This window comes from Hordeum vulgare, chromosome 5H (assembly GCF_904849725.1).
Source record: "Hordeum vulgare subsp. vulgare chromosome 5H, MorexV3_pseudomolecules_assembly, whole genome shotgun sequence".
Classification (NCBI taxonomy): Eukaryota; Viridiplantae; Streptophyta; class Magnoliopsida; order Poales; family Poaceae; genus Hordeum; species Hordeum vulgare.
In genome coordinates, this window is record NC_058522.1 from 47,896,941 (window position 1) to 47,923,325 (window position 26,385).

Below are 26,385 nucleotides of genomic sequence, written 5' to 3' on the forward strand. Positions count from 1 at the left end.
GGGGGCCATAGTGTTCACTAGAGGCTTCTCTCAAAATAGGAAGTGTTACAGTGGCTAAACAAATTACTGTCGAGCAATTGATAGAACCGCGCAAAGTCATGATGATATCTAAGGCAATGATCATACATATAAGCATCACGTCCAAGACAAGTAGACCAATACTTTCTGCATCTACTACTATTACTCCACACATCGACCGCTATCCAGCATGCATCTAGTGTATTGAGTTCATGACGAACAGAGTAACGCCTTAAGCAAGATGACATGATGTAGAGGGATAATCTCAAACCAATGATGAAAACCCCATCTTTTTACCCTTGATGGCAACAACACGATGCGTGCCTCGCTACCCCTTCTGTCACTGGGTGAGGTCACCGCACGGTATGAACCCAAAACCAAGCACTTCTCCCATTGTAAGAATCATAGATCTAGTTGGCCAAACAAAACCCACAACTCGAAGAGAATTACAAGGATATGAAATCATGCATAAGAGAGATCAGAAGAAACTCAAATAAGCTTCATAGATAATCTGATCATAAATCCACAATTCATCGGATCTCGACAAACACACCGCAAAAGAAGATTACATCGGATAGATCTCCATGAAGATCATGGAGAACTTTTTATTTAAGATCCAAGAGAGAGAAGAAGCCATCTAATTACTAGCTATGGACCCGTAGGTCTATGGTAAACTAATCACGCATTATCGGAGAGGTCATGGTGTTGATGAAGAAGCCCTCCGTATCCGAATCCCCCTCCGGCAAGGCACCAGAATGTGCCCCAGATGGGATCTTGCGGAGACTGAAGCTTGCGCGGCGGAAAAGTACTTTCGATGATCTCCTGATTTTTATGGAATTTTAGAGAACATTAAGGCGCAAAACCTCGGGCAACGGAGCCTCAGGGAGCCCACAAGCCAGGGCGGCGCGGGCCCCCCTGGCCGCGTCATGAGGGCTTGTGGGGTCCCTGGTGGACCTCTGCCCTGATTCTCCGGCTCCCCGGTCTTTTTCTGTTCCGGAAAAAATCATTTTGGTAGTTTCATTCCATTTGGACTCCATTCTAAATCCTCCTTTGAAAGGGGTAAAAAACATGGAAAAAACAGGAACTGGCACTTGGCACTGAGTTAATAAGTTAGTCCCAGAAAATATATAAAAGGCATGCAAAACGTCCGAAGTTTGACAAGATAATAGCATGAAACCATCAAAAGTTATAGATACGTTGGAGACGCATCAAGCATCCCCAAGCTTAACTCCTGCTCGTCCTCGAGTAGGGAAGTGATAAAGACTGAATTTTTGATGTGGAATGCTACCTAGCATAGTTGTCCTTTGCAACTTCTTTCACGTGACATGAATGTTCAGATCCGTAAGATTCGAAACAATAGTTTCCTATTGACTTGAAAACAATAATACTTCAAGCAAACTAGCAAGGTAATCATGAACTTTCAAAATAACAAGGCCAAGGAAAGTTATCCCTACAAAACCATATAGTCTGGCTATGCTCCATCATCCTCACACAACTAATGTAAATCATGCACAACCCCGGTATTGGCCAAATACTTGTTTTCGCACTCTTACTTTCTCAAACCTTTTCGCACTCTTACTTTCTCAAACCCCGCTATGGAGATGCCCATTAATAGATATCAATGTGAATGAGTAGGGATTGCCATACAAGGGATGCACTAGAGCTATAAGCATGTGAAAGCTCAAAAGGAAAACTAGTGGGTGTGCATCCAACTTGCTTGCTCACAAAGACCTAGGGCAATTTTGAGGAAGCCCATCATTGGAATATACAAGCCAAGTTATACAATGAAGATTCCCACTTGCATATGGTAGTGACAAAGCAAGAAGCTCTCAATCATGAAGAACGTGGTGCTATTATGAAGCAAAAGTGTGGAAAAATATAGTAGCATTGTCCCTTCTCTCTTTTTCTCTTATTTTTTCATTTGGGCTCTTAGGCCTCTTCTCTTCTTTTTTCCCTTTTTTTATTTTTGGGCTCTTTGGCCTCTTTTTTTTCCTCACATGGGACAATGCTCTAATAGTGATGATCATCACACTTTATTTACTCACATCTCAAAGCTTAGAACGGTGATGACTCTATAGGAAATGCCTCTGGCAGTGTACCGGGATGTGCAACGATCTAGCTTGGCGTATGACGTTGAAACATCTCGCAAGCTATCTTACGATCATGCAATGGCAATATGAGAGTGACGGCACAAGTCATGAGACGGAATGATGGGAGTTGCATGGCAATATATCTCGGAATGGCTATGAAAATGCCATAGTAGGTAGGTATGGTGGCTATTTTGAGGAAGGCATATGGTGGGTTCGTGCACCGGCGAAAGTTGTGCGGCACTAGAGTGGCTAGCAAAGGTGGAAGGTGAAAGTGCATCTATACCATGGACTCACATTAGTCATGAAGAAATCACATACTTGTTTCAATTTTTTTATTAGTAACCAAAACAAAGTGCAAAACGCATACTCCTAGGGGAAGGGTTGGTAGGTCTTAACCATCGCGCGATCCCAACCTCAACACAAAGGATGACAATCAATAGATCAATTATGCTCCGACTTCCTAACATAGCGGTTCACCATACGTGCATGCTACGGGAATCACTAAGTTCAAAACAAGTATTTCTAGATTCACAACACCCTACTAACATGGCTCTTAATATTACCAAATCCACGTCTCAAAACTAATTGAGAGGAATCAAGACTTCTCTTTCTACTCAATGCACATGAAGATGGAGGTTTTTGTATCCTCTTTGGGTTCCTATCACCTTTGGGACTAATTTCATAGCATAAGCCAACTACAAAGTCACGCACCGCCGTGCTCTAAAAGATATAAGTGAAGCACATAGAGCAAAATTATCTAGCTCAAAAGATATAAGTGAAGCACTATGAGCATTCTAGCAAAATCACGATGAGTGCACGTCTCTCTCTCTCAAAAAGGTGTGTAGCAAGGGTTATTGCGACACAACAAAAATAAAAGACTCCTACGATACAAGAGGCTGCAAGAAAAACACATATCATGTGGTGAATAAAATTATAGCTCCAAGTAATGTTACCGATGGATTGAAGACGAAAGAGGGGATGCCATCCCGGGGCATCCCCAAGCTTAGGCTTTTTGGTGTCCTTAAATATGGCTTGGAGTGCCTTGGGCATCCCCAAGCTTGAGCTCTTTCCACTCCGTATCTCTTTGTCCATGAGAACGTCACCCAAAACTTGAAAACTTCACAACACAAAACTTAAACAAAAACTTGTGATAACATTAGCACAAGAAAACAAACTAGCACTTCTTTTGGTACTGTAGCAAACTTGAATTCTATCTATATTGGTGTTGGGCTACCGTATTCTCACTTTTCCATGGCTAGTACCCCCTGATACTAACCATAGTTTCATCAAAACAAGCAACCAACTCAACAAAAACAGAATCTGTCAAAAACAGACCAGTCAGTAGCAATCTGTATACTTCGTATACTTCTGGGACCTCAAAAATTATGAAAAATTACGATGGCCTGGGAAAAAGGCATATCAACCAGCAGACAAAAGAATAAACTCAAAATATCTTTCTGAATAAAAATGAAAAATCATCTCGTGAGCGAGAAGTGTCTCTCTTTTTCCAGCAGGATCAAACAACCATCACCAAGACTAGTCATAAAAGGTTTTGCTTGGCTCAAACACAAAAAACACAATCACAACAAAATTATGATGGTGTGGATGCAACAAAACAGAAAGAAAAAGATAAATTCATTGGGTTGCCTCCCAACAAGCGCTATTGTTTAACGCCCTTAGCTAGGCATAAAAACGATAGAATCACGTATCGTCGTCTTTGGTGCTCAAACCATAAATGGCCCTCATGATGGATTCTTAAGGCAAACTTATTTTATTTCTAGTAAAGTGTTCCATGACCTTCTTTAAATGAAATTGAAATCTAATATTCCCTTCCTTCATATCGATGATAGAACCGATAGTCCTTAGGAAAGGTCTACCAAGAATAATAGGGCATGTAGGATTGCAATCAATGTCAAGCACAATGAAATCCATGGGTACATAGTTCCTATTTGCAATAATAAGAACATCATTGATCCTTTCCATGGGTTTCTTGACAGTAGAATCGGCAAGATGCAAATTAAGAGAACACTCTTCGATCTCATTAAAACCCAGAATATCACATAAAGACTTTGGAATCGCGGAAACACTAGCACCCAAATCACACAAAGCATTGCATTCATAGTTTTTGATTTTGATTTTTATGGTAGGTTCCCACTCATCATGAAGCTTCCTAGGGATAGAGACTTCCAATTCAAGTTTCTCTTCAAGAGATTTTATCATAGCTTCGACAATATGATCGGTAAAGGCCTTGTTTTGGCTATAAGCGTGTGGATAGTTTAACATCGATTGCATGAAGGAAATGCATTCCATCAAGGAGCAACTATCATAATTGAATTCCTTGAAATCCATGGTAGTAATTTCATTACTACTCAAAGCTTTAATATCTTCTACTCCACTTTCAATGCTTTTAGCATCACGATAGATGGACTCCGAATCATTGGGGCACTTTTCAACCAAAGTGGATTCATATCCAGCCCCATAATCATTATGTTTGTCACAAGAAAACAAAGATTCAATGGTAGTCACACCAAGAACTTTGAGATCTTCTTGATTCTTATCACGAGAACACGCTTTTTTAAGCCATTCATGTCTAGCACGAATTTGGGCGGTTCTTTCTTGGCTCTCAATCATGGAAACACGCATAGCTTTCAAAGTTTCATCCATATTGATCTTGGGAGGAGCACATCTAACTTTCAAAGCATCAACATCACTAGACATTCTATCAACACTCTTAGCCAAATCGTCAATTTTGAGTAGTTTTTCCTCTATGGACGCATTGAAAATATTTTGTGAGTTGATGAACTCTTTGATATTACTCACTAGATCAGAGGGTAATCTATTGTAATTTCCATGAGTATTGTTGTAGGAGTTGCAAAAGTTATTAGAGGAGTTATAGGAAAAGGCCTAGGAACATAGTTTCCTCTAAAAGCAATGTTGTTTCCAAAATTATTCCTACCAACAAAATTAACGTCCAAGCTAGCGTTGCTACTCTCAATCAAAGAAGACAAGGGCATATCAATAGGATCTAAAGGAGCACTTCTACAAGCAACCAAATTCATTAACTCATCCATCTTAGCACTCAACGAGTTAATTTCTTCTATAGCGTGTACCTTCTTACTAGTAGGTGACCTTTTAGTGTGCCACTGAGATTAGTTCACCATGATGTTGTCTAGGATCTTTGTAGCTTCCCCTAACGTCATTTCCATGAACGTTCCACCTGAGGCGGAGTACAAGATATTTCAAGAAGCGAAATTCAAGCCGGCGTAGAATATTTGTATAATCATCCAAAGACTCAAGCCCTGAGCAGGACAATTTCTAATCATTAATTTCATTCTCTCCCAAGATTGTGCAACATGTTCAGGATCAAGTTGCTTGAAATTCATGATATCATTACGGAGAGAGATGATCTTAGTACTATTTTTGGGCGAAGAAGAAAACCAAATTTTTGCGCGATCTCGCAACGAGAAAGGAAAAAGCTTCAACTTAATCACATCATTATCCACATCTTTCTTCTTTTGCATATCGCAAATATCAATAAAGGTATTGAGATGGGATGCGGCATCTTCACTAGGAAGGTCGGAGAACTGCTCTTTCATAACAAGATTCAGCAAAGGGGCAGTGATTTCGTATGACTCCGCACTAGTGGCGGGAGCAATCGGAGTACTAATAAAATCATCATTATTAGTATTCGAGAAGTCACAAAGTTTGGTGTTTTCATTCATGGTGACTCCGGCAAGCAAGCAAGCACACAAGCGAGAAAAAGGGCGAACGAAAAGGCGAATGAAAAAGGCAAACAAAAAGGAAAATTGTGAAGTGGGGGAGAGGAAAACGAGAGGAAACTAGCAAACAAATTAAATGCAAGAGATGAGTTTGCGACACCTACTTGGATGAGTTCTTGACTTGATCCTCCCCTACAACGGTGCTAGAAATCCTTCTGCTACTTCTTAAACAACAGCGCTAGAAATTGACATGTTGACGGAGACTTGCTTGCGTTGGTTTTTCCCTTGAAGAGGAAAGGGTGATGCAGCACAGGAGCAGTAAGTATTTCCCTCAGCTTGAGAACCAAGGTATTGATATGTCTCCAACGTATCTATAATTTTTGATGATTTCACACTGTTATCTTGCCTTCTTTGTATGTTTTATGTACCTTTTTATATCTATTTGGGACTAACCTATTAATTCAGTGCCAAGTGCCAGTTCCTATTTTTTTCATGTTTTTGACTCTTTTCAGATCTGATTTTGGAACGGAGTCCAAACAGAAGAAAAACCCCGGAATGATTTTTTCTCGAACGGAAAAAGTCCAGGGGGCTTTTGGGCCAAGCCAGGTGGGATCGAGGGAGCCCACAAGCCCCCACTCCGCCACCAGGGAGGAGGCGGCAGTGGGTAGGCTTGTGGCCTCCCTGGCCTCACCCTGACCTAGGTCTTTGGCCTATAAATTCCCAAATATTCCGCAAAAAATCAGGGGAGCCTCGAAAATACTTTTCCGCCGCCGCAAGCTTCCGTTTCCGCGAGATCTCATCTAGAGACCCTTCCCGGCATCCTGCCGAAGGGGACTTTGGAGTTGGAGGGCTTCTTCATCATCATCGTCGCCCCTCCAATGACTCATGAGTACTTCACTTCAGACCTACGGGTCCGTAGTTAGTAGCTAGATGGCTTCTTCTCTCTCTTGGATCTTCAATACAAAGTTCTCCATGATCTTCATGGAGATCTATCTGATGTAATCTTTTGGCAGTGTGTTTGTCGAGATCCGATGAATTGTGGACTTGTGATCAGATTATCTATGATATATATTTGAGTCTTTGCTGATTTCTTATATGCATGATTTGATATCCTTGTAAGTCTCTCCGAGTCTTGGGTTTTGTTTGGCCAACTAGATCTATGATTCTTGCAATGGGAGAAGTGCTTGGTTTTGGGTTCTGCCATGTGGTGACCTTTCCCAGTGATAGTAGGGGCAGCAAGGCACACATCAAGCAGTTGCCATCAAGGGTAAAAAGACGGGGTTTTTATCATTGGTTTGAGATTATCCTTCTACATCATGTCATCTTGCTTAAGGCGTTACTTTGTTCTTATGGACTTAATACAGTAGATGCATGCTGGATAGCGGTCGACGTGTGGAGTAATAGTAGTAGATGCAGAAAGTATCGGTCTACTTGTTTCGGACGTGATGCCTATAGAAATAATCATTGCATAGATATCGTCGCGACTCTGCACAGTTCTATCAATTGCTCGACAGTAATTTGTTCACCCACCGTCTACTTGCTTTCATGAGAGAAGCCACTAGTAAACACTACGGCCCCCGGGTCTTTTCACATCCATCGTTTACAACTCTGCTTTTACTTTGCTTTGTTACTTTGTTGCTTTCAGTACTCACTTGGCAAACAATCTATAAGGGATTGACAACCCCTTCATAGCGTTGGGTGCAAGCTTTTGTGTTTGTGCAGGATCTTGAGAAACTCCTCCGTCGGATTGATACCTTGGTTCTCAAACTGAGGGAAATACTTTCCTCCGTTGTGCTACATCATCCTCTCCGCTTCGAGGGAACACCAACACAGAAGGATTCCTGGTGTCGTCAACGTGCCCATTTCTGGCGCCACTAGAAGGTCTTTTGTGCAGTAGCATAACGGACATGAGGTATCGATCCAGAAGGAGGGTCTCGTCAAGTCCAGAGTACCTGCGCAAACACAAAAGAGGTTGCACCCAACGCTATAAAGGGGTTGTCAATCCCTTCAAGATTTTTTGCAAAGTGAGATCCGACGGCGGGAAGTGCAACGAAGTAAAAGAGTAAGGCTGAAAATATGGTGTGGAGTAGACCCGGGGGCCATAGTGTTCACTAGAGGCTTCTCTGAAAATAGCAAGTATTACGGTGGGTGAACAAATTACTGTCGAGAAATTGATAGAACCGCGCAATGTCATGATGATATCTAAGGCAATGATCATACATATAGGCATCACGTTCGAGACAAGTAGACCGATACTTTCTGCATCTACTACTATTACTCCACACATCGACCGCTATCCAGCATGCATCTAGTGTATTGAGTTCATGACGAATAGAGTAACGCCTTAAGTAAGATGACATGATGTAGAGGGATAATCTCAAACCAATGATGAAACCCTCATCTTTTTACCCTTGATGGCAACAACATGATGTGTCCCTCGCTACCCCTTCTGTCACTGGGTGAGGTCACCGCACGGTATGAACCCAAAACCAAGCACTTCTCCCATTGCAAGAATCATAGATCTAGTTGGCCAAACAAAACCCACAACTCGAACAGAATTACAAGGATATGAAATCATGCATAAGAGAGATCAAAAGAAACTCAAATAAGATTCATAGATAATCTGATCATAAATCCACAATTCATCGGATCTCGACAAACACACCGCAAAAGAAGATTACATCGGATAGATCTCCATGAAGATCATGGAGAACTTTGTATTGAGGATCCAAGAGAGAGAACAAGCCATCTAGTTACTAGCTATGGGCCCGTAGGTCTGTGGTGAACTACTCACGCATCATCCGAGAGGTCATGGTGTTGATGAAGAAGGCCTCCATATCCGAATCCCCCCTCCGGCAGGGCACCAAAACGTGCCCCAGATGGGATCTTGCGGAGACAGAAGCTTGCGGCGGCGGAAAAGTACTTTCGATGATCTCCTTATTTTTATGGAATTTTAGATAATATATAGGCGCATAACCTAGGGCAAAGGAGCCTCAGGGAGCCCACAAGCCAGGGGGCACGGGCCCCCCCTGACCGCGCCATGAGGGCTTGTGGGTCCCTGGTGGCCCCCTACCCTGATTCTTGGGCTCCCCGATCTTTTTCTGTTCCGGAAAACGTCTTTTTGGCAGTTTCATTCCGTTTGGACTCTGATCAAAATCCTCTTCTGAAAGGCGTCAAAAACATGGAAAAAAACAAGAACTAGCACTTGGCACTGAGTTAATAAGTTAGTCCCAAAAAATATATAAAAGGCATGCAAAACATCCAAAGTTTGACAAGATAATAGCATGAAACCATCAAAAATTATAGATACGTTGGAGACGTATCACACCACTAGAGGAAAAACAACATACAACACATCAAAATATCGAACGAATACCAAATTCACATAACTACTTATAACATGACTTATCCCATGGCCTCAGGAACAAAAGTAAATACTCACAAAGCATAATCATATTCATGACCAGAGAGGTAATGAGTAGCATCAAAGATCTGAACATAAACTCTTCCACCAAGTAATCCAACTAGCATCAACTACAAAGAGTAATTAACACTACTAGCAACCATACAAGTACCAATCGGAGTCGCGAGACGGAGATTGGTTACAAGTGATGAACTACGGTTTGGAGACGAGATGGTGCTGATGAAGATGTTGATGGTGATGAGTCCCCTCCGATGAGAGGACCGTTGGTGATGACGATGGCGACGATTTCCCCCTCCGAGGGGGAAGTTTCCCCGGCAGGATCGTCTTGCTGGATCTCTAGATTGGTTCTGCTCAAGTTCCGCCTCGTGGCGGCGGCGGATCCTCCGAAAAGCCTCCTCTCGATTTTTTTTCCAAGACGAAACCCTTCTTGTAGCAAAAGGGGGGAGCAAGTGGGCCAGTAGGGAGCCCACAAGCCCCCTAGGCGCGGCCAGGGGGGTGGCCGTGCGTAGCAGGCTTGTGGCCACCTGCTGGCGCCCCTCTGGCACTTCTTTGGCCCAGTATTTTTTATAAATCCCAAAAAACATCCATGTTGATTTTCACGCCTTTTGGAGTTGCGCAGAATAGGCATCTCAAACTTGCTCTTTTTTCAGGCCAGAATTCCAGCTGCCGGCATTCTCCCTCTTAATGTAAACCTTACAAAATAAGAGAGAAAAGGCATAAGTATTGTACCATGAAGTGAAATAACATCCCAAAAAGCAATAAATATCAACATGAAAGCATGATGCAAAATGGACGTATCAGAACCCCAAAGACGCACTTCTCTGGGTTGAGCCGGATCTTGTATTCGCGCAGGTTGGCGAACGTCTCCCGCAGGTCGTCGAGGAGGCTAAAGTGCTGCTTCATCATGATGACGATGTCATCCACATAGACGTGGATGTTTCTACCGATCTTTGGAAGTAGGCACTGCTGCATCCAGCGTTGGAACGTCGCACTAGCGCTCTTCAGACCGAATGTCATGGTGGTGTAGAAGTAGGCCCCGAAGGGCATGATCAAGGAGGTCTTCAGGCGATCAGCTGGATCCAGCTTGATTTGATGGTAGCCAGAATAAGCATCGAGAAATTACAACATTTCGCAGCCTCTAGTGGAGTCGATCACTTGATCTATCCTAGGCAACGTGAAAGGGTCTTTTGGACAGGCCTTATTCAAGCTAGTGTAGTCGATACACATTCGCCAGGTGTTGTTCTTTTTCAGCACCAGGACTGGATTGCCCAACCAGTCCGGGTGGAAAACCTCCATGATGAAGCCGGCTGCAAGGAGCCGGGTAATCTCTTCTCCAATTGTGCGCCGCTTCCCCTCGGCGAAGCAGCGCAAAGGTTGTTTTACCGGCTTTGCATCGGGTCACACGTGAAGTTTGTGCTCGGCGTACTTCCTCGGAACACCCGACATGTCTTTGGGGAACCATGCGAAGATGTCCCAATGCTCACGGAGGAAGTCGACAAGCTTGCCTCCCTATTTGGGGCTGAGGCCGGCCCCGATGGTGACGCACTGCTTGGGGTTTGAAGGGTCGAGTGGCACCTCCTTGGTCTGTTTGGCCGACTTGAAGGAGCCTTCGGCGGCTGACTGGGACGGAGGAGAAGGGATCGCCGGCTGCTCGGTAGCCTGGGCCACGAGCCGGTCAATCTGTCTCTTCTCTTCAGCAATCACCAGGGCGTCGGCCAGGCGGCTGCGGTCTTGGGCAAAGGTGATGATGCCCTTCGGACCCGACATCTTCTTCTTTAGGTACGCGTAGTGCGGGATAGCCATGAACTTGTCCAGAGCCAGTCTGCCCAGCAGCGCGTGATACGGGCTGTTGAGGTCCACTACCTCGAACCACATGGACTCGCGGCGGAAGTGTGCCTTGTCGCCGAAGAGGACGTTCAGCTGGATTTTGCCGATAGGCGAGCAGGACTGCCCATGCAAAATGCCGTGGAAGACAGTGCTGGTCGGCAGGACGTCCGTCTCCTTGAGCCCGAGCTTGCGGTGAGTGTCGTGGTAGAGGATGTTGATGCTGCTTCCGCCATTGACCAGCACCCAGGAGAACCGGCAGGTGAGCCTCTTGGAGGCGAAGGTGGGGTCGAGGACGAGCGCGTATGAGCCCGGGTTGGGCATCACCGCATGATGGTCTACCCGGCTCCATGTGATTGGTCTCTCATACCAATGCATGTATTGGGGAACCGTGGCATTCACCTCACGCCGTCTCTGGCGTAGGCTATGCTTGTCGTCGCCTTCACTAGTGAAGACGACGAATGCTCCGTCTTGATGGGGGTAGTCATCGTGGAGGCGACCATCGTCGCGAGGCGGCCATCGTCGCGAGGCGGCGGCGGTTGAGCCAGAGCAGGACCAGGAGTCGAGGCTTGAGGCGCAGCCTGCACACCTGGGGCAGCCGGCAGGCCCTCCCCTTGCGACATCCATCGTGCGAAGCTGCACTGTCGAAGGGTGTGGGTAGAAGGTTGTGCCCCAGAATGTATCTTGCAGGGGGCGTCAAGCAGCTGCTTGGAGGTCTGCTTGGGCAACCAGTTTGTATTTCCCCTATTGGGCCGCTTCTGTTGAGAGCCGGCTTGATAAGCCGACGCCTCACCCTCCACGCTGGCTACCAACTTGTTGTTGGAGCGCAAATCTAGATGATCCGCCTTGCGCTTGTTGTTGTTCTGGCCGCGTCGACTGCCTGCAGCCGGCTTGGGACTAGCCAGCGTGGGGACAGCCTTGTCTGAGGCGGTCACCTTGACCCGCATAGCCGAGTCGGCCGTGGCGTACTTGTCTGCCTTGGCCATCAGCACCGCGAGAGAGGTGGGCTCGGAGCACATGAGCTTGTGCTTGAGAAGGGTGTTGTCTCGGCAACCGTCGATGAAGTACTGGATGGCATGTACCTCATGCACCCCCTCGCAGGAGTTGGGAAGCTCCGTCCAGCGAGTGACGTAGTCGCGAAGGGGTTCGTCGGGCCTTTGGACGCACATGGCCAGCTCCCGAGGCCGGACAGGGCGCTTGAAGCTGCCGGTGAAGTTGCGGACGAACGCCTCCTCGAAGTCCACCCATGAGTTGACGCTGCCGGCTGGAATGCTGTTGAGCCAAGTCCGAGCCGAGCCGGCCAACATGAGTGGCACGTAGCGGACTGCTACGCGCTTGTTGCCCCTGGCAATGCCAACGGCGGTGGTGTAGTTGATCAGCCAGTCCTCTAGCTTGGCGGTGCCATTGTACTTGGGAGTGTCCCAAGGCTAGGTGAAGCCTCGGGGAAATGGCTCCCCTCGGATCCGGGGGCCGAAGCAGGCCGGACCGATGGGACCGTCCTCCTCCAAGAGGGATGACTGGGCCAGGGCGTTGAGACACCGACGGGCGTCGTGGTCGCCCTGGGAACGCGAGCGCCGATCCGAGCTGCAATTGGAAGGGCACCTTAAGAACCGGTGGCATGGGTCCTTCTCGGACGAGGAACCTCATTCACCGAGTCGCTCTCATCGCCTCCGCGACGCCTGCTCGAAATATGCTCACTCTGGCGCTGGGAGCGCCTGTCTTGACTTCCCTCGCCCCTCCGGCCGGAGGTGCGATGCGGGGAAGATCCCTCCGCATGGTGATGACCGCTAGGGTTGCGGCGTGCTGTGGGTTTGGGTCCCAGAGACTCTGACTGGGCCTGACCGGGGTCAAGCCGCGTCTGCTGCTCATTGGCGGCGTCAAGGAGATCCTTGACCCGCTTCTCCTAGAAGGCGCGCTCCTCGCCCTCTAAGCTTGGCATTTCTTCCATGGCCGCCTGCGCCGCCCGCAAGTTGGCTGCTGGGGTCTCGTAGACGGGTTGGTTGCCTCCTAGGATCTCGACAATGAACCGGCTGTGGCCGCGGACCGATCCAAGCCGTCTAGGGGCCTCGGAAATCGGAGTGAGGTCGTATGCGGAGTTATACTCGCGCTGCGTGGTCTCCATCCGACGCTTTGCCGAGGCGACGACAATGCCCTCCTCCAAGATCTGCTTGCGAGCCTCCTCCAGCGAGGCTCGGGCATCGTTAGGGTTTGTGGAAGCGGCGATGGGCGCCTTCAGGCCGGCGAGTGCGTCCTGAAGAGTGTCAGCGGTGACAGCAGCAGGCTCACCAGCATCTGCTAACGCCTTGCCATGAGCCGTGCTGGTGCCAGCGCTGATGACCATCACCTCCATGATGTTGGAGATGGCGGCGATAGAGTACGGGGTGAAGAACCCCACCGACGGCGGAGGGCTATCGAAGACGAGTACATTGTTGGGGTACACGTCATGGGCAGGCATCTCAGCGATAGAGAGCCTACTGAAGCTGGTGCACAATGCCTCATCCTCGAAGTCCTAGCGGAAGTAGCGAGGTCCGTCGTTGAGACGCGGGTCGCTAAAAAGAACGCTGAGGTTATCCATAGCAGCGACAACAACGCTAGGAGGCGCCTCGTCATCGGAATCTTCGTCCGAATCCGCATGGCAAACGGGGACGTCGATCATCATCGGTGTTGCGTCATCGAAAGCGGGCTCCACGGGCATGCAGATCGATCCAGACGCGATGCATCTGATGGTGTATGTGCGGGGCCCCGCCCAACGCGTAAAGCCAGTCGATGCCGCGATCGGCCCCAGGGTGGGCGCCAAATGTTGGTGAACACTCACAACATATGCCATAGGTAGGCTAAAGTCGGTGAGAACCGAAGTGGCAACGGAGGGCACTAGGGACATGGTTGGTACAAGCATGGAACGCACGATGTACCCAGCTTCAAGGCTCTCCGTAGAGATAATACCCCTAGTCCTGCCGGAGTGTATGATGTATATGGATGGATTACAAGGTTGCTCCTCGAGCTGTGTTGAGGAGGAGGAAGAGGGGAGCAGCTGATTCGTCTCTGCCTCTCTCTATGTGGTTAGTGAGTGTGATATATTGTTCGACCGACCCTCTGCATGGAGGGTGACCGGGGGGTTTTATAGACGAACCCACCGGCCTACAATATGGATAAAGGGGACAAGAGTGGGACCCGACTGGCAGCCTCGCCGGCCGGCCACGGGGCCCACGAGGGTCTTGTCTTGTCACTTGAGGGGCCCGCCGGCTGCGAGGTCCCGTCTGGCTGTGCGACCCGCCGGCTAGCCAATGAAGCTCTCGCGTAAGGTTGACGCCGAGCACGCGCGGTACGTCCGGCTCGTCCATCGAGATTCGTCATGGGTAGGTAGTACGGCCGCCTCCACTCTTCGCACGCTGAGTGTAGTAATGGAGTGGGAGTTTGACGGTCCGACACTATGCTGGGTGATGGATCAGAGCCGGGGTAGGTCAGCGGCATGGCCATCGACGCTCGTACCTTCCAGGCACTCCGATCCAGTAGCTTTGTTGATGCATAGCCACCTTTAATCATAGGGTCTCGTCATGACCTATGATTTGATGTGACTTGAGATCCCCGGCCGGCTAGCCCGCTTGGCTAGCCGGCTTGGTCACGGCCACCTCGTTTCTAGACGACTGGCTTGGCCAAGGCGGTCAGGAAGAGGTAGTCGTCTCGCCTCTAGCCGGCAGGGGTTGCCTGGACGACCAGAGAGTTGACAGTCTCGTCCTCCAGCCGGTAGGCGCAGCCTAGCCGGCCAGAGCACTTGGGCCTTGGAGAATTATACTTGGTCATTCCTTTTGGGCAGGAGATGAAGGAGTAGGCTCGATGAGCCTACCCCGGGGTTATCCCCCCGAGATAGTGCTCAAATATTGTGCCATGGAAAGCACTTGGCGAATGCAGCTAATGTGCACGGAGCCTGGGCACATTGAGCAAACCAGAGGAACCAGAAGAAGGCATGCTCCCCCGTTCATGGGGCTGAACATATCTAGTCCCTGAGAGAAAAGGAACAAAACGCAGACCGCATTGGTCCTCGACGCAGTACTGGACGAGCCTTGCCACATACACTCGGCCCCGCCTAAGACAAACTCCAACCACAACCTTCTAGCATGTTGGGTCGTCAGGCAAGGTGCAAAGAGTGGAGAGGCCATCCTAAAGGGCCCACTTATGAAGGAACGGTCGGGATCGCCGCTGGTGAACAACCCCGAGATCCTAATGAACTATGGAACATTTTCCTCAAAAAATCAAAGAAAGAGAGCTCTTCGAGAGCTCCATCAAATCCACCATGTAACTGGTGGGGAACGTTGCATGGCAAACAAAAATTTTCCTACGCACACGAAGACCTATCATGGTGATCATCATCTAGGAGAGGGAGATTGGATCCACATACCCTTGTAGATCGCTAAGAGGAAGTGTATATATTGCGGTTGATGTAGTGGAACATCTTTGCGATCCAAATCGCAACCCGTCCCGCGATCTCATCACGATCCGTCCCATGATCCCATCACGATCCATCCCGATCTAGTGTCGAATGGATGGCACCTCCGCGTTCAGCACACGTACAGCTCAATGACGATCCACGCCTTCTTGAACCAGCAACATGGGGCGGAGAGGTAGATGAGTTCCCTAGCACGGCGGCGTGGTGGTGAACTAGTCCAGCAGGGCTTCGCCTAAGTACCGCCGAACTAGACTAGAGGAGAAACAGATCTAGAGAGAGAGTGGCAGCCGTGGGTGATTTCAGTATATATAGGAGGAGGGAGAGGGGACGTTGCCTTGGCCCCTCCTCCAAGGAGGAGAGGTTCGGCCAAAGCTAAGGGAGAGCCCTCCTCCCACAAGGGAGGTGGACTCCCTTGGAAGGACTCTTCCTCCTTTCCTTTTAAGCTTTCTTGCCTTATTCCTCCACTCCTAGCTGCATGGGCCTTTAGGCGAGGCTTTGGCCAGCCCACCAAGCTGGTCCACCTCCCCTCACAGCCCATGAAGCCCTCGGGTCGTCACACCCCTCCCAGTGGTCCCCCGGTACCCTCCAGACACTCCCGGTACACTACCGATGAGTGTGAAACTTTTCCGGTGACCAAAACAGGACCTCCTATATATCAATCTTTACCTCCAAACCATTTTGGAGCACCTCGTGATGTCCAAGATCTCATATGGGACTCTGAACAACCTTCGGTCACCAACACCTATAACTCAACTATACCGAAACGTCACCGAACCTTCAGTGTGCAGACCCTGCGGGTTCGAGAACTATGCAGACATGACCCGAGACACTCCTCGGTCAATAACCAATAGCGGGACCTGTATGTCCACATTGGCTCCTACAGATTCTACGAAGATCTCTATCGGTCGAACCTCTATGTCAAGGATTCAGTTAATTCCGTATGATGTTCCCTTTGTCCTTGAGTATGTTACTTGCCCGAGATTCGATCGTCGGTATCTCCATACCTAGTTCAATCTCGTTACCAGCAAGTCTCTTTACTCGTTCTGTAATACAAGATCCCGTAACTAACTCCTTAGTCACATTGCTTGGAAGGCTTGTTGTGATGTTTTATTACCGGCTGGGCCCCGAGATACCTCTCCATCATACGGAGTGACAAATCCCAGTTTTGATTCATACCAACCCAACAGACACCTTCGGAGATACCTGTAGAGTACCTTTATAGTCACTGAGTAACATTGCGATGTTTGATACACACAAGGTATTCCTCCGGTGTCCGAGAGTTGCATGATCTCATGGTCATAGGAACAAATACATTGACATGGAGAAAATAGTTGCACTAAACTGAGACAATCATATGCTACATTCATAGTTTGGGTATTTTCCATCTCATCATTCTCCTAATGATGTGATCCCGTTATCAAGTGACAAAACTTGTCTATGGCCAGGAATCCTTGACCATCTTTGATCAACGAGCTAGTCAACTAGAGGCTCACTAGGGACAATATGTTGTCTATGTATCCACTCATGTATTTGAGTTTCCAATCAATACAATTCTAGCATGGATAATAAACAATTATCATGAACAAGGAAATACAATAATAACCAATTTATTATTTCCTCTAGGGCATATTTCCAACAGTCTCCCACTCGCACAAGAGTCAATAATCTAGTTCACATCACTATGTGATTGTAATGAATCTAACACACATACAATATTGGGGTTTGATCATGTCTTGCTTCTGAGAGAGGGTTTTAGTCAACGGGTCTAAACCTTTCACATCCGTGTGTGCTTTACTAATCTCTATGTCATCCTGTAGATGCTGCTACCAGACGCCATTTGGAACTATTCCAAATGACTGCTCCACTATATGAATCTGATTTACTACTTAGAGTCATCCGGATTACTATAAAAGCTTGCATCAACGTAACCCTTTACGACAAACTCTTTTATCACCTCCATAATCGAGAAAAATTCCTTAGTCCAGTAGTTACTAAGGATAACTTTTGACCGATGTCGAGCAATCCATTCCTGGATCACTTTTGTACCCCTTGACACACTCATGGCAAGGCACACATTAGGTGCGGTACACGGCATGGCATACTTTAGAGCCTATGGCTAAGGCATAAGGGATGATCTTCGTCCTTTCACTTTCTTCTGTCATGGTCGGGTTTTGAGTCTTACTCAATACTCACACCTTACAACACAGCCAAGAACTCCTTCTTTGCTGATCCATTTTGAACTCCTTCAAAAACTTGTCAAGGCATGCATTTCATTGAAAGTTTTATCAAGCGTCTTGATCTATCTCCATAGATCTTGATGCTCAATTTTCAAGTAGCTTAATCAGGGTTTTCCTTTGAAAAACACTTTTCAAACAACCCTCTATGGTTTCCAGAAATTCTACATCATTTTTATCAACAATATGTCAACCACATATACTCATCAGAAATTCTATAGTGCTCCCACTCACTTCTTTGGAAATACAAGTTTCTCATAAACTTTGTATAAAATGAAAAACTTTGATCATCTCATCAAAGCGTATATTCCAACACCAAGATGCTTGCTCCAGTCCGTAGAAGGATTGCTGGAGCTTGCATACTTGTTAGCATCCTTTAGGATCGATAAAACCTTCTGGTTGTATCACATACAAACTTTCCTCAAGCAAACCGCCGAGGAAACAATGTTTTTGACATCCTATCTGCAAGATTTCATAAATAATGCAACAACTGCTATCATAATTTCAACAGACACTTACCATCTCTACGAGTGAGAAAGTCTCATTGTAGTCAACTACTTGAACTTGTTGGAAACATCTTTACAACAAGTCGAGCTTTCTTACTCGTGACATTTACCATCATCGTCTGTTTTCCTTTCAAAACTCCATCTGTACCTAACAGCCTTACGACCATCAAGTAGTTCTTACAAAGTCCACACTTTGTAGTCACACATGGATCCTATCTCAGATTTTATGACCTTCGGCCATTCGTCAGAATCCAGGCTCGCTATCGCTTCTCCATAGCTCGTACGTTCATTGTTGTCCAGCAACATGACCTCCAAGACAGGATTACCGTACCACTCTCGAGCAGTACGTTTCCTTGTCGACCTACGAGGTTTGCAGTAACTTGATCCGAAGCTTTATGATCACTATCATCAGCTTCCACTTCAATTGGCGTAGGCGCCACAGGAACAACTTCCTGCGCCCTACTACACACTGGTGATGGTTCATTAACCTCGTCAAGTTTCACCATCCTCCCACTTAATTCTTTCGAGAGAAACTTTTCTCGAGGAAGGAACCGTTTCTAGAAGCAAACACTTTTCTTTCGGATATGAGATATGAGGTATTCCCAACTATTTTGGATATCCTATGAAGATGCATTTATCCGCTTTGGGTTCGAGCTTATGAGGCTGAAACTTTTTCACGTAAGCGTCGCAGCCCCAACTTTTAAGAAACGACAGCTCATGTTCCCCTAACCCATATGGTGTCATCTCAACGTATTTACGTGGTGCCCTATTGAAAGTGAATGCGGTTGTCTCTAATGCATAACCCAAAAATGATAGTGGTAATTCGATAAGAGACATCATACTATTCACCACACCTAATAGGGAGCGACTATGATGTTCAGACACACAATCACACTATGGTGTTCCAGGTGGCATTAGTTGTGAAACAATTTCCACAATGTCTTAATTGTGTACCAAACTCGAAACTGAGATATTCATCTCTATGATTATATCATAGACATTTTATCCTCTTGTCACGACGATCTTCAACTTAACTCTGAAATTACTTGAACCTTTCAATAATTCAGACGTGTGTTTAATCAAACAAATATACTAGTCTCTACTCAAGTCATCTGTGAAGTAAGAACATAAAGATATGCATTGCGTGCCTCAGCACTCATTGGACTGCATACATAAAAACTGTATTTCTTCCAATAAGTTACTTTCTTGTTCCATCTCACTAGAAAACGAGGCCTTCAGTCATCTTGTCCATGATTTGCATGTCTCAAGTGATCCAAAATCAAGTGAGTCCAAACGATCCATATGCATGGATTTTCTTCATGCGTTTACACCAATAGGCATGGTTCGCATGTCTCGGCTGATTCAAAAACAAGTGAGTCCAAAGAACCATTGGTATGGAGCCTCTTCATGTATTTTACACCAATATGACTCAAGTGGCAGTGCCACAAGTAAGTGATACTATCATTACTACTTTGTATCTTTTGGCATCAATATTATGAACATGTGTATCACTACGATCGAGATTCAATAATCCATTCATTTTAGGTGCAAAACCATTAGAGTATTATTCATATAAACAGATCCCCCGTCGGTACCAGCATTGTTCCACCGATTTTTTTTCTATCCATCCTTAAACCAATCGATTTTTTTGTTGGAAATATGCCCTAGAGGCAATGATAAATAGTTATTATTATATTTCTTGTTACAAAGATAATCTTTTATTATCCATGCTATAATTGTATTGAATGAAAACATAGATACATGTGTGGATACATAGACAAAACAATGTCCCTAGCAAGCCTCTAGTTGGCTAGCCAGTTGATTAAGGATAGTCAAGGTTTTCCAGCTATGTGCAAGTGTTGTCACTTGATAACTGGATCACATCTTTAGGAGAATCATGTGATGGACTAGACCTAAACTATGAACGTAGCATATTGATCGTGTCGTTTTATTGCTATTGTTTTCTGCGTGTCCAGTATTTATTCCTATGACCATGAGATCATATAACTCACTGGCACCGGAGGAATACCTTGAGTGCATCAAACATCGCAACCTAACTGGGTGACTATAAAGGTGATTGATACGTCCATTTTGCATCATGCTTTCATGTTGCTATTTATTGCTTTTTCGGCTGTTATATTACTTGTGGTACCATATTTATGCCTTTTCTCTCTTATTTTGCAAGGTTTATTTGAAGAGGGAGAACTTAGGCAGCTGGAATTCTGGACTGGAAAAGGAGCAAATCCTAGTCCACTATTCTGCACATCTCCAAATGCCGTGAAAAGTTACGTGGATTTTTTCTGGATTACATAAAAAATACTGGGTGAAAGAACTACCAGCGGGGGCTGCCAGGGCGCCACAAGCCCTGACACCGCCACCCCCCTGGTGGCGGAGTGGGGGCTTGTGGGCTCCATGACGGCCCACTAGCCCCCTCTTTTGCTATATGAAGCGTCCTGGTCCAGAAAAAATCAAGAGGAAGCTTTTTCGTGGTTTCGCCGCCGCCACGAGGCAGAACTTGAGCAGATCCAATCTAGAGCTCCGGTAGGACGATCCTCCCGGGAAACTTCCCTCTAGGAGGGGGGAATCGTCGCCATCGTCATCACCAAAACTCCTCTCGTCGGAGGGGAGGCATCTTCATCAGCACCATCTCCTCTCCAATCCCTAGTTCATCTCTTGTAACCAATCTTCGTCTCGCGACTCCGATTCGTACTTGTAAGGTTGCTAGTAGTGTTGATTACTCTTTGTAGTTGATGCTAGTTGGATTACTTGGTGGAAGAGTTTATGTTCAGATCCTTGATGATATTCATTACACCTCTGATCATGATTATGATTATGTTTTGTGAGCAGTTACTTTTGTTCCTGAGGACATGGGATAAGTCATGTTAATAATAGTCATGTGAATTTGATATTCGTTCGGTATTTTGATATGTTGTATGTTGTCTTTTGCTCTAGTGTTATGTGAACGTCGACTACATAACACTTCACCATATTTGGGCCTAGAGGAAGGCATTGGGAAGTAGTAAGTAGATGATGGGTTGCTGGAGTGACAGAAGCTTAAATCCCAGTCTATGCGTTGCTTCGTGAGGGGCTGATTTGGATCCACTAGTTTAATGTTATGGTTAGACTTTGTCTTAATTCTTCTTTTGTAGTTGTGGATGCTTGCGAGAGAGGTTAATCATAAGTGGGATGCTTGTCCAAGTAAGGGCAGTACCCAAGCGCCGGTCCACCCACATATCAAACTATCAAAGTAACGAACGTGAATCATATGAACATGATGAAACTAGCATGACAGAAATTCATGTGTGTCCTCGGGAGCGTTTTTCCTCCTATAAGACTTTGTTCAGGCTTGTCCCTTGCTACAAAAGGGATTGGGCCACTTGCTGCACCATTGCTACTACTTGTTACTTGTTACTTTTTGCTTGCCATGTTTCACCTCACTACACCATCACTTGTTACCGCTACTTTCAGTGCTTGCAGTTATTACCTTGCTGAAATCCGCTTATCAGAGCCTTCTGCTCCACGTTGGGTTCGACACTCTTACTTATCGAAAGGAATACGATTGATCCCCTATACTTGTGGTCATCAAGACTCTATTCTGGCGCCGTTGCCGGGGAGTGAAGCGCCTTTGGTAAGTGGAAATTAAGCAAACATTTTTATACTCTGCTGAAATTTATTGTCACTTGTCACTATGGAAACTGTTCCTTTGAGGAGTTTGTTTGGGGTATCTTCACCACGAACGGAAGCACAAGGAGTTGCTCCTCAACCTGAGGTACCTAGTGAAAATATCTTTTATGAAATTCCTTCGGGTATGCTTGAGAAACTGCTGGCTAATCCTTTCACAGGAGATGGATCTTCACATCCAGACTTGCATCTAATCTATGTAGATGAAGTTTGTGGTTTATTTAAGCTTGCAGGTTTGCCCGAGGGTGAGGTAAAGAAGAAAGTCTTTCCTTTATCTTTGAAGGATAAGGCGTTGACATGGTATAGGCTATGTGATGATACTGGATCATGGGGCTACAATCGGTAGAAATTGGAATTTCATCAAAAGTTCTATCCTATGCATTTAGTACATCGTGATCGGAACTTTATGTATAACTGTTGGCCTCGTGACAGGGAAAGCATAGCTCAAGCTTGGGGGAGGCTTAAATCAATGCTATATTCATGCCCCAATAATGAGCTCTCGAGAGAAATCATCACTCAAAACTTTTATGCTCGGCTTTCTCATGAAGATCGTACCATGCTTGACACTTCTTGTACCGGTTCTTTTATGAAGAAGGATATTGATCACAAGTGGAATTTATTGGAGAGAATCAAACGCAACTCTGAAGATTGGGAGCTGGAGGAAGGTAAGGAGTCAGGTATGAATTTCTAGTTTGATTGCGTTAAATCTTTTGTTGAGACAAACACTTCTAGAGATTTTAGCGCTAAGTATGGACTTGACTCTGAGATAGTAGCTTCTCTATGTGAATCTTTTGCTTCTCATGTTGATCTTCCCAAAGAGAAGTGGTTTAAATATCATCCTCATGTAGAAAGCAACATAGCCAAAACCAATCTAGTTGAGGAGAAAGTCATTGCTTTTAGTGATCCTATTGTTCCTTGTGCTTACACTGAGAAACCACCATACCCTGCTAGGATAAAGGATTATTCTAAAGCTCCAACTGTGATACATAGGGATTATATTAGACCACTTGCACCCCCTGAGGAAATTAGAGTTGAACCTAGTGTTGCTATTATCAAAGATCTCTTAGCCAAAGACATAGATGGGCATGTTATCAAATTCTGTGGGGACTCCACTAGAATTGCTAAACCTCACGCGAAAGACAAACACAGACCTGTAGTTGGCCTGCCCGTTGTTTCTGTTGAGATAGGAGATCACTGTTACCATGGTTGATGTGATATGGGAGCTAGTGTTAGTGCAATACCCCGTTCTCTATATGATGAAATCAAAGATGAGATTGCACCTGCTGAGTTAGAACCCATTGATGTCACTATTACGCTAGCTAATAGAGACACTATCTGCCCTCTCGGAATTGTGAAAGACGTAGAAGTCATGTGTGGTAAGACGAAGTATCCTACTGATTTCCTCGTCCTTGGTACTGCACAAGATAGCTTTTGTCCCATCATATTTGGTAGACCCTTTCTCAACACTGTCAATGCTCACATTGATTGCATTAAGCAGACTGTCACAGTAGGTTTCGAGGGTGTGTCTCATGAATTTAACTTCTCCAAGTTTGGAAGACAAACCCATGAAAGAGAGACATCTGGTAGAGATGAAATCATTGCTCTTGCCTCTGTTGCCGTACCTCCTACGGATCCTTTAGAACAATATCTGCTTGAGCATGAAAATGATATGCATATGGAGGAGAGAGATGAGATAGATAAAATTGTCTTAGAACAATATCCTATTCTCAAGAATAATCTGCCTCTTGAACTGCTTGGGGATCCTCCCCCACCAAAGGGTGATCCTGTGTTCGAGCTTAAACAGTTGCCTGATACTCTTAAGTATGCCTATCTTGATGAGAAGGAGATATATCCTGTCATTATTAGTGCTCTTCTCTCAGAGCGCGAAGAGAAGAAGTTACTAAAAACTCTGAGGAAGCACCGCGCTGCTATTGGATATACTCTTGATGATCTTAAGGGTATTAGTCCTACTCTATGTCAGCACAAGATTAAAACTGATCCTGACTTTAAACCTGTTGGTGATCATCAAAGGAGATTAAATCCTAAGATGAAAGAGGTCGTTAGAAAAGAAATATTAAAGCTTCTGGAAGCAGGAATCATTTATCCGGTTGCTCATAGTGATTGGGTAAGTCCAGTACATTGCGTACCTAAGAAGGGAGGTATCACCGTCGTTCCTAATGATAAGGATGAACTAATCCCACAAAGGATTATTACCGGCTATAGAATGGTGATAGACTTCCGGAAACTGAACAAGGCAACCAGGAAAGATCATTATCCTTTGCCGTTCATCGACCAAATGCTAGAAAGGCTATCAAAACACACACACTTATGCTTTCTAGACGGTTATTCAGGTTTCTCGCAAATACCCATTGCACAATCTGATCAAGAGAAAACCACTTTCACCTGCCCTTTCGGTACCTTTTCCAATAGACGTATGCCTTTTGGCTTATGTAATGCACCTGCCACCTTCCAAAGATGTATGATGGCTATATTCTCTTACTTTTGTGAAAAGATCGTCGAGGTTTTCATGGATGACTTCTCCGTTTACGGGTCTTCCTTTGATGATTGCCTCAGCAACCTTGATCGAGTCTTACAGAGATGTGAAGAAACCAACCTCGTCTTGAATTGGGAGAAGTGCCACTTTATGGTTAATGAAGGTATCGTCTTAGGACACAAAATTTCTGAGAGAGGCATTGAAGTTGATAAGGCTAAGGTTGATGCAATTGAGAAAATGCCTTGCCCCACATATATCAGAGGTATACGACATTTCCTAGGTCATGCTGGTTTCTATAGAAGGTTCATTAGAGACTTCTCTAAGATTTCTAGGCCTCTTTCCAACCTCTTGCAGAAGGATGTTCCTTTTGTTTTTGATGAGGATTGTGAGGAAGCTTTCGAAATACTTAAGAAGGCTTTGATAACCGCACCTATTGTTCAACCACCTGACTGGAACTTGCCCTTTGAAATCATGAGTGACGCTAGTGATTATGCTGTTGGTGTTGTTCTAGGACAAAGAGTTGACAAGAAGTTGAATGTCATTCACTATGCTAGTAAAACTCTAGATAGTGCCCAAAGGAACTATGCCACTACGGAGAAGGAATTTTTAGCAGTCGTGTTTGCATGTGAAAAGTTCAGATCTTACATAGTTGACTCCAAAGTCACTATTCACTCTGATCATGCTGCTATTAAGTACCTCATGGAGAAGAAGGATGCTAAGCCTAGGCTGATCAGATGGGTTCTCCTGCTACAGGAATTTGATTTGCACGTCGTTGACCAAAAGGGTGCTGATAACCCTGTAGCGGATAACATGTCTAGGCTAGAGAATGTCCTTGATGACCCACTACCTATTGACGACAGCTTTCCTGATGAGCAAATTAATGTCATCCGCACTTCACTTTGTGCACCGTGGTATGCCGATTATGCAAACTATATCGTAGCCAAATACATACCACCCAGTTTCACCTATCAGCAAAAGAAGAAATTCTTCTTTGATTTGAGACACTACTTTTGGGATGATCCTCACCTTTATAAGGAAGGAGTAGATGGTGTTATTAGACGTTGTGTGCCTGAACATGAACAGGGACAGATCCTGCAGAAGTGTCATTCCGAAGCCTACGAAGGACACCATGCTGGAGATAGAACTGCCCATAAGGTATTGCAGTCAGGTTTCTATTGGCCCGCTCTCTTCAAGGATGCTCGTAAGTTTGTCTTGTCTTGTGACGAATGCTAAAGAATAGGGAACATCAGTAAGCGTCAGGAAATCCCTATGAACTATTCACTTGTCACTGAACCATTTGATGTCTAGGGCTTTGATTATATGGGACTCTTCCCAAGTTCCAAAGGGTACACTCACATCTTAGTTGCTGTGGATTACGTTACTAAGTGGGTAGAAGCTATCCCCACGAAAAATGTTGATCACCACACCTCTATTAAGATGCTTAAAGAAGTCATATTCCCAAGATTTTGAGTCCCTAGATACTTGATGACTGATGGCGGTTCACACTTCATTCATGGTGTTTTCCGCAAGATGCTAGCTAAGTATGATGTCAACCATAGAGTTGCATCTCCTTATCATCCTCAGTCTAGTGGTCAAGTGGAGTTGAGTAATTGGGAGATCAAGTTGATCCTACAAAAGACCGTCAATAGATCTCGAAAGAACTGGTCTAGCAAATTTGACGATGCACTATGGGCTTATACGACTGCTTATAAGAATCCCATGGTCATGTCACCGTATAAAATGGTTTCCGGTAAGGCCTGTCATTTACCTCTTGAGCTGGAACACAAAGCTTATTGGGCAATCAAAGAGCTCAACTTTGATTTCAAACTTGCCGGTGAGAAGCGGTTGTTTGATATCAGCTCGTTAGATGAATGGAGAGCCCAGGCATATGAGAATGCCAAGTTGTTCAAGGAAAGGGTTAAGAGATGGCACGACAAATGAATACAGAAAC